This window comes from Neoarius graeffei, chromosome 6 (genome assembly GCF_027579695.1).
Source record: "Neoarius graeffei isolate fNeoGra1 chromosome 6, fNeoGra1.pri, whole genome shotgun sequence".
In the NCBI taxonomy this organism is placed as follows: domain Eukaryota; kingdom Metazoa; phylum Chordata; class Actinopteri; order Siluriformes; family Ariidae; genus Neoarius; species Neoarius graeffei.
In genome coordinates, this window is record NC_083574.1 from 80319269 (window position 1) to 80328824 (window position 9556).

Sequence of the window (9556 nt, forward strand, 5' to 3'; positions counted from 1 at the left end):
GGGGGCCTACCTGTGTGGAGTTTGGATGTTCTCCCTGTATCTGTGTGGGCTTCCTCCAGGTGCTCCGGTTTCCCCCACAGTCCAAAGACGTGCAGGTTCGGCTAATTGGTGGCTCTAAATTGACTATAGGTGTGAGTGGCTGTTTGTCTGTATGTGTCAGCCCTGTGATGATCTGGCAACTTGTCCAGGGTGTACCCCGCCTCTTGCCCATATTCAGCTGGGATAGGTTCCAGCTTGCCCACGACCCTACACAGGATAAGCGGCTACAGATAATGGATGGATTAAATATGGAGTTTGGTAAAATGACCAAAATAAACAATACACCTGGCTAATGATGTATTTTCCTGTATATGGGTTTATATCTCATACCACCATGTTTTTTGTTAATCAGATATATCTTCGCAAATATGTGCACATGGAAATATGCCACTAAATTCTAGAATCTCAAGACAGGGTAAACATTATATCAGAAAAGCTTGCGCCAAGAAAAAAAAACAACAAATAATAATTTCTTTGCTGAATATTCAGATTTAAAGATATACAGGTACAATTTTTCCTCTCACATCCTGTTCTTTTATGCAGTTTCTTAAAAAGCATCAGCTAATTTCTCTTTACATTTAAATATTTTTTTGCAGAGTAGCTTTGCAGAATTACTTTGTGATTTTAAATGAAATATGCTTACATCATTGCTGCTTCATTGCTTTGAATTTTTTTCACTTTCTTCCTCCTCACAGGTGTACCAGCATTTTTAGTGGTGGCTGTAACAGGCCTGTCCACCAATGATGAAGCCACTTTCAGACATGTGACCTTACTAGGGTCCAATGGGGAAAGCTTTCAGAAAGTATTACTGAATACTTTGACTTCCAATTGGTCAGGAAAGGAGCTGATCGGCTTCATTGAGTCAGTTCCCAGGAAGCTCTTCAGTGTGTGTCTCTGTGGAAAAGACAGAATGGGGAATGAGCTTGAGAGAGCTTCCACTGAGATGGTTCAGCCCACACATGTACATATCATGGTACGTCTCCATATGGCACACAATTTCAGTCTAAAATCCTTATTTCAAATCTACAACCAAGTTCATAATTTTGAAAATGTCTGTGAGGTAATATGCAATACTGATATAAATATTGAGATTAAAGAAAATACAAGATAAATGTAACCTATAATTGAAGTACATTTATTCTAAGACCATTCTAAAAAGCTTATTGAAATGACATTGTCCTGCTAGTTCATGATACCTGATATCATAATCCTAACAATGTTACCCAAAGTAGAAAAACAGTTATATGGCATAACAGAATCTCAGCTTGTCTCATCTTACCATAGATCCAGGTTGCAGTGAAAGTTACACCAGTGTTTAGCAAATTCTAGGTGCTTATGTTTGTGGTTAGATGTTTTTGTTTAATTATTGTCACAGCAGGGTGGCATGGTGGTGTAGTGGTTAGCGCTGTCGCCTCACAGCAAGAAGGTCCTGGGTTCGAGCCCCGGGGCCGGCGAGGGCCTTTCTGTGTGGAGTTTGCATGTTCTCCCCGTGTCCGCGTGGGTTTCCTCTGGGTGCTCCGGTTTCCCCCGCAGTCCAAAGACATGCAGGTTAGGTTAACTGGTGACTCTAAATTGACCGTAGGTGTGAATGTGAGTGTGAATGGTTGTCTGTGTCTATGTCTCAGCCCTGTGATGACCTGGCGACTTGTCCAGGGTGTGCCCCGCCTTTCGCCCATAGTCAGCTGGGATAGGCTCCAGCTTGCCTGCGACCCTGTAGAAGGATAAAGCGGCTAGAGATAATGAGATGAGATGAGATTGTCACAACAATGGATATGGGCATTTTCAGGTATGTGGATATTGTGGTCATTGTCTGATTTATGAAGGTCAACACTGTTTTTCCCACTTTGTGTTCTCTAATCTTCTCGAGGTTGATGAATGACTAAGGATGTTTGACCTCATAATTACATTTCATGGATGACTGCTTAAAAGGTGTTAAACATTCAGGTGAACTTAATAGTTAAATGGAAACATAATGTACATTTTGTACATACAGTATGAATATCTTGGGATATCAATAATTGTGACTTTTTTCAAAAGAAAAGTTACTTTAGTTGGAGGTTAGCTTTCACTTGTATTTTCAGTGTGAGCTTAAGTTAATTAATACAAAGATATTACATTATATAGCATTTAGCAGACGCTCCTAACCAGAATGATGCAAAATGAGTGCAAAAGTCAGGTACACAAAGTGCTGACCTTCTAGATCAGAAAGTTCTCGTGCCAAGTGAATAAGTAACAAGAATACTGAGTGTAATATGCTGTTGAAGTACTCATAGTTAACTGTGGGTGGTAGAAATGGGCAACTGGACTTGCTTGAAGATTCTTGAAAACGTTTCACCTCTCGTCCAAAAGGCTTCCTCAGTTCTGTCTGACTAATAGGGAGTATCAGATATTTATCCTCTCCTGGATCAGAATCAGAATTCTGATGACCAGCTCATCTAAGGTGTCATTGAGGCATCATGTTGGTGTGGGTCACTGGAGGCTGGGTGTGAACGGCGAGTCACACCCAGCCTCCAGTGACCCACACCAACATGATGCCTCAATGACACCTTAGATGAGCTGGTCATCAGAATTCTGATCCAGGAGAGGATAAATATCTGATACTCCCTATTAGTCAGACAGAACTGAGGAAGCCTTTTGGACGAGAGGTGAAACGTTTTCAAGAATCTTCAAGCAAGTCTAGTTGCCCATTTCTACCACCCACAGTTTACTATGACCTGGATGATTGAGAATATTCACAGACATACTCATAGTCAAACAGCCAAGGAAACAAACCAACCATATACAGTGGTGCTTGAAAATTTGTGAACCCTTCAGAATTTTCTATATTTCTGCATAAATATGACCTAAAACAACATCAGATTTTCACACAAGTCCTAAAAGTAGATAAAGAGAACCCAGTTAAACAAACGAGAAAAAAATATTATACTTGGTCATTTATTGAGGAAAATGAGCCAATTTTACATATCTGTGAGTGGCAAAAGTATGTGAACCTCCTGGATTAGCAGTTAATTTGAAGGTGAAACTAGAGTCAGGTGTTTTCAATCAATGGGATGACAATCAGGTGTGAGTGGGCACCCTGTTTTATTTAAAGAACAGGGATCTATCAAAGTCTGATCTTCACAACACATGTTTGTGGAAGTGTATCATGACACAAACAAAGGAGATTTCTGAGGACCTCAGAAAAAGCGTTGTTGATGCTCATCAGGCCGGAAAAGGTTACAAAATCATCTCTAAAGAGTTTGGACTCCACCCATCCACAGTCAGACAGACTGTGTACAAATGGAGGAAATTCAAGACCATTGTTACCCTCCCCAAGAGTGGTCGACCAACAAAGATCACTCCAGGAGCAAGGTGTGTAATAGTCAGCGAGATGATTAAAAAAAAATATATGAAAAAAATTCATTTATTTCAAACTTCAAATGCGGCATGCTAATGTAATAAAGGAGCGGCGCAGACTTGTGCCACTTATCTATGCTGACTCACATAAAATTATTTGTTTTAAAATAAATGACAAGTCCACCTTACCTTTGAATAGTTTTAGACCAAATTTTTTTGCATCTTTAGTGGTTTTAGGAACAGCATTTTCTTTCATAATTTGTAATTCTTCCTCACTTACAGTGACAAAGTGTTTGGCTGCCATTTTGCCGAGTCACTTAAGGTGATTACCAAGAAATAGTCCGAATTTCTCGACCAATCAGCGTACACAATTTCCTATAATCACCTGTGTATTTATGCTACAGGATATTACAAACACTGGATGTCTGCTTTTCCATATTTATGGCTAGAGTCTGTGAAAATGGGTCATGAATCAGAAAAGCAGAGTGGTACTCTATAAAATTTTTCTTAAAATACATAGACATGATTTCTAGCAAATATCACTTGAGATGTGTGAACTGATAACTAAAAAAAGCATCTTTTAACATTTTGAACTAAGCATTATTTGTTTGAATATATGGTGTCTTGCAAAAGTATTCATCTCCCTTTGCGTTTGTCCTATTTTGTTGCATTACAAGCAGTGCCGTATTAAGCCAATGCGGTGCCCCTGGGCACTATACCTCAAGTGCCCCCACCACCACCCTGAGCGCACGCGTTCAGTAACCTCCTGCACACACTCACAAACCTTGCCCTTTGCTGTCAAAAATAGTAGCATATACATAAACAAGGTTATTCTTCCTCATTGAAAATTTATTAAGTAGACTTGTGCCCATCAGCCCATCAAATTCACTGAAAACAACCAACGATATGCATGTAGGCATACTGAAATGTCTTATTCAAAAATGAGCAGCATATATTTTTGTACGTCTCAAGGGGATCCTTGTCGTCGCCGACCCCTCGGCTAACACTGGCTGTGGTTGTAGCATCTCCCCGGCTAGTGCTAGCAGGGCCATCTCCCTCACTAGCATCGCTGATTTCACTAGCTTCGGCTTCAGCGCTGGTAGTGACAGCAGTTGTCGATGTTTTTATAAAAAAACGATCTAACACTGGAACATTTTTAATTGCAGCTACACACCTGGAGTCTTTCTCTTTTTTTAATTTTCTCTTCGCACAACCACTCAATTGATGTCTGTCCATTTTTCATTTCTACTGCAGTTTTTTAAAAATTGATACATTTCACCGTAGGTGGACTGGCTCAACTGACAGGTTGAGGAAAGGGCGGTTAATAGTCACATGGGCCACTCTTGCTCAGAATTATGATTATTGTTGTTGTTATGAAATTAGTGTTCATAATGAATTATATATGACTATTTAACAATGTCAAGTGTATAACCATTTTAAGTGTACAAACATTCACGAAAAATATTTTTAAAGTTTCTGTCATGTGGTGCCCCCCCACTGGCTGTGAGTGGTTAGTCCCCCTGGGCACTGTGCCGCAGGCCCATATAGTTAATCCGGCTTTGATTACAAGCTGGAATTAAAATGGATTTTTGGGGGTTCGCACCATTTTATTTACACAACATGCCTACAACTTTAAAGGTGAAAATTGTTGTTTTATTGTGACACAAACAATAATTAAGATGGAAAAAAAAGAAATCTCGAGTGTGCATAGGTATTCACCTCCCCAAAGTCAATACTTCGTCGAGCCACCTTTTGCTGCAATTCCAACTGCAGGTCTCTTGGGGTATGTCTCTGTTAGCTTAGCATATCTAGCCACTGGGATTTTTGCCCATTCCTCAAAGCAAAACTGCTCCAACTCCTTCAAGAAGAAGAAGAACTTTATTCATCACATGCTTGTGAAATTCCTCTCTGCATTTAATCCATCTGAAACAGTGAACACACACACATACATACCCAGAGCAGTAGACAGCCATGCTAACAGCACCCAGGGAGCAGTTGGGAGTTAAGTGCCTCACTCAAGGGCCACACAGAAAGGCCCCTGCCAGCTGCTGGGCTCGAACCCAGAACCTTCTTGCTGTGAGGCGACCATGCTAACCACTTACACCACTGTGCTGCCCAAGTTAAGACGGGTTGTGTTGGTGTACAGCAATCTTGAAGTTATGTCACAGATTCTCAGTTGGATTGAGGTCTGGGCTTTGATTAGGCCATTCCAAGGCATTTAAATGTTTCCCTTTAAACTACTCCAGTGTAGCTTTAGCAGTATGTTTATTGTCCTGCTGGAACATGAACCTTCGTCCCAGTCTCAAACCTCTGGCTGACTCAAACAGGTTTTCCTCCAAAATTGCCCTGTATTTAGTGCCATCCTTCTTTCCTTCAGCACTGACCAGCTTTCCTGTCTCTGCAGATGAAAAACATCCCCACAGCATGATGCTGCCACCACCATGCTTCACTGTAGGAATGGTGTTCTCAGGGTGTTGGGATTGTGCCACACATGGCATTTCCAATGATGGCCAAAAAGATCAATTTTAGTCTCATTTGACCAGAGAATCTTCTTCCATGTGTTTGGGGAGTCTGCCACATGCTGTTGGGCAAACTCCAAACGTGTTTTCTTTAAGCAATGACTTTTTTCTTGCCACTCTTCCATAAAGCCCCACTCTGTGGACTGTACGGCTTAAAGCAGGGGCGTGTTTAGCCTATTTTTGGGGGTGCTCAAGCACCCCCAAAAACGAGCTGAGCACCCCCTAGCTCAGCACCCTCAAAAACACTGCTTTTGGAAGTAATTTTCAGAAATAAGTGCCCTCGCGCACTGCGCAATGAATGTGTGCGCGGCAGCGCGGGCGTGTGTGTGTTCTTGAATTCACCTGTTACGTGATAGTTCTATGAGCAGTAAAATACCCCCCCCCCCTTGCGTCCCCTCTGATTGGGTTGCCTGTCCGCGCGAGTGCTTGCTACGACATGGTGTTTTTTTAAACTGGATTCCACGCCGATGAGGAACTCAAAGTAGCACCTGAGTATTACTGACATAGCGAGATGTGAAAGTACGGACTGGAGTTACAATTGTTAAACACAACACAATAATATGCATAATGCAATATTGATGTTCCCTGGTCTATGAACAGAATGATAAAAACGACATTTATCATCCATATCGAGATACTTTTGTGCAGAGCTGTACAAGTGCTACGGTGCTAGACCACCGTGTGTTAGTCAATTTTATTTAATGTAACATAGTGTTTACTAATGTAAACTAATGTAAAATCATAATAATAGACACTTATTACACAATACACAATAACACATTAATTAACAATTACCACTGTTCAAAATGAATAGCTCCAACATTACAAATGCAGTAGTAGGTCTTGTTTAGTTAAAAATATAACGTAAATATTTGTGTCAGTGGTTGTAAATGTGTAGATATCATAGTTTATTAGGTCAGCTTCTGTTAAAACATTGCATAAGTCTAGTCTTGTCTTCTCATTCTCATCTCATTATCTCTAGCCGCTTTATCCTTCTACAGGGTCGCAGGCAAGCTGGAGCCTATCCCAGCTGACTACGGGCGAAAGGCGGGGTACACCCTGGACAAGTCGCCAGGTCATCACAGGGCTGACACATAGACAACCATTCACACCTACGGTCAATTTAGAGTCACCAGTTAACCTAACCTGCATATCTTTGGACTGTGGGGGAAACCGGAGCACCCGGAGGAAACCCACGCGGACACGGGGAGAACATGCAAACTCCGCACAGAAAGGCCCTCGCCGGCCACGGGGCTCGAACCCAGGACCTTCTTGCTGTGAGGCGACAGCGCTAACCACTACACCACCGTGCCGCCCCTAGTCTAGTCTTCTTGTCTAGTTAAGTCTAGTCTAAATGCGGAATAAATGTGGAAACACTGTCGTTCAAGTCAGGTGCCTCTGTCAGCTCTGGGGGCTAAGCACCCCCAAAGATCAGATGCTAGAATCGCCCCTGGCTTAAAGTGCTCCTATGTACAGATACTCCCATCTCTGCTGTAGATCTTTGCAGTTCCTTCAGTGTTATCTTTGATGTCTTTGCTGCACCTCTGATTAATGTCCTCCGTGCCTGTGCTGTGAGTTTTGGTTGGCAGCCTTCTTGTCAGGTTTGTCGTGGTGACATATTCTTTCCATTTTGCTATAATGGATTTAATGGTGCTCTTTGGGATATTCAAAGTTTGGGATATTTTTTATAACCCAACCCTGATCTATACTTCTCCACAACTTTGTCTCGGACCTGTTTGGAGTGCTCCTTGGTTTTCATGTTGCTTGCTTAATAGTGTTGCAGAGTCAGGGTCCTTCCAGAACAGGCTGATTTATACAGACATCATGTGACCGATAATGTGACACTTTGATTGCACACAGGTAGATCTTAATCAACTAATTATGTGACTTATGAAGTGAATTGGTTGGAGCAGCTCTTATTTAGGGGTTTCATATGAAAGGGGGTGAATACCTATGGACACTCCAGATTTCTGTTTTTTTCATCTTAATTATTGTTTGTGTCACAATAAAACAACAATTTTCACCTTTAAAGTGGTAGGCATGTTGTGTAAATCAAATGGTGCTAACCCTCCAAAAATTCATTTTAATTCCAGCTTGTAATGCAACAAAACAGGACAAAAACCACAGGGGATGAATACTTTTGCAAGACACTGTATATGTATGTACTTCATCTAAGTCTAATCTAAGTCTAAAGTCCTTCCCGCACCATATGGCGCACAGAGCGGCGCCGTTCTCCGTTTCTGTAGCCCTCGGCCTCTCGCCTATTACATAGCTAGGGTTACAGTGGGGGATTAGTCCTCTGGTAACCACAAGAGTTTGACTCCCCACTCGTATCTGTATTGCAGTGTGCTTTGCCAGATGGCAGTAGGTACCATTTTATGATGATCTTTGGTATGACCCGACCGCAAGTAGAACTCGCGATCTCCTGATTGAGAATGTACTTCATCACTTTCTTTAAAATAATTTTCACCCCATCTACAAATTTATAGGAATCCTATTGGGAACAGTGGTAACAATACAAGTTTTACTCACTGTGTGTGTGCGAATTTATTTCAGCTGGCTCTTATCCATAGTCCACCTCTGTCTGAGATTTTTGTCTTCACTGATGCATCCCCTAAAGACATCCACCTGTACAGCACTGTCAAAGCTCTCATTTTAGAAAAACAGAGCAAGGTAAAACACACAGAGTACCACAGCCACAAACATGAATATACACAAACACCCACATCATGAACACATCAAAACTATCTTCACCAGGTGACCTTCCTGGTGACTGAAGACCCAAGTCATGGAGAGACCAAGACAAGCAAGAGGAAAAGAAGAGAAACTCTGTCTCCTGACAGATTCTCTTTTTACTCCTCTCTCTCTTCCTTATCTGAGTGGATGACCATCTTCACCACTAACAGGGATATTCATAAAGTTTCAGCCATCGTGGAAGACAGCACCACTGCCAGCAAGGTAAAAAAAAGTGCTCCAGTAATATGACACTCAATAAATTACCTCAATAAATACATGCTATTGTTTCTGTTTTTGTTCTCACCAGTATGATAATGTGACCTTGATTTTAATTAAAGCAGACTTAAGAAGTCAGAAAAGCACCATGTTTATATGTTGTTTTTTTTTCTGCACTCCTCCTCAGGTGACACTGTTTCATGCAGAAAGTGAGGCAGATTCATCACACGCCTTCACAATCGACCAAGCAGTCAGATCTGTCAGTCTCCATGTTGCTGGAAAACTCAAACACTGAGTTCTCATCAACCCTACGGGTATTACCCCCCCCCCCCCCCCCCCCCCACACACACACACACACAACACCTGCACACTCCTGTCATGCTCAGAGGAACCAGCAGTGTTTAACAATGCACATGACACAACCATATGCATGCATAGGTAATTTTATACATGAGGGGGATGCCACATACTGTATACATTGGCTGTATATACTCAGAGGACATTTTATTAGGAACACCCATCCACCTGCTGTTTATGCAGTTATCTAATCAGCCAATCCCTTGGCAGCAGAAAAATGCATAAAATCATCTCATCTCATTATCTCTAGCCGCTTTATCCTTCTACAGGGTCGGAGGCAAGCTGGAGCCTATCCCAGCTGACTACGGGCGAAAGGCGGGGTACACCCTGGACAAGTCGCCAGGTCATCACAG

General features: G+C 41.9%; 1 long non-coding RNA gene across 1 annotated transcript; it reads left to right on the forward strand.

The window, feature by feature from the left end:
- The first annotated feature begins 829 nt into the window (after window positions 1-829).
- On the forward strand, window positions 830-9152 carry LOC132888101 (uncharacterized). The gene is made up of 4 exons (XR_009654902.1): window positions 830-1012; window positions 8451-8567; window positions 8652-8852; window positions 9034-9152. It is a non-coding gene; the product is annotated as an uncharacterized LOC132888101 (long non-coding RNA).
- The last annotated feature ends 404 nt before the right edge of the window (window positions 9153-9556 follow it).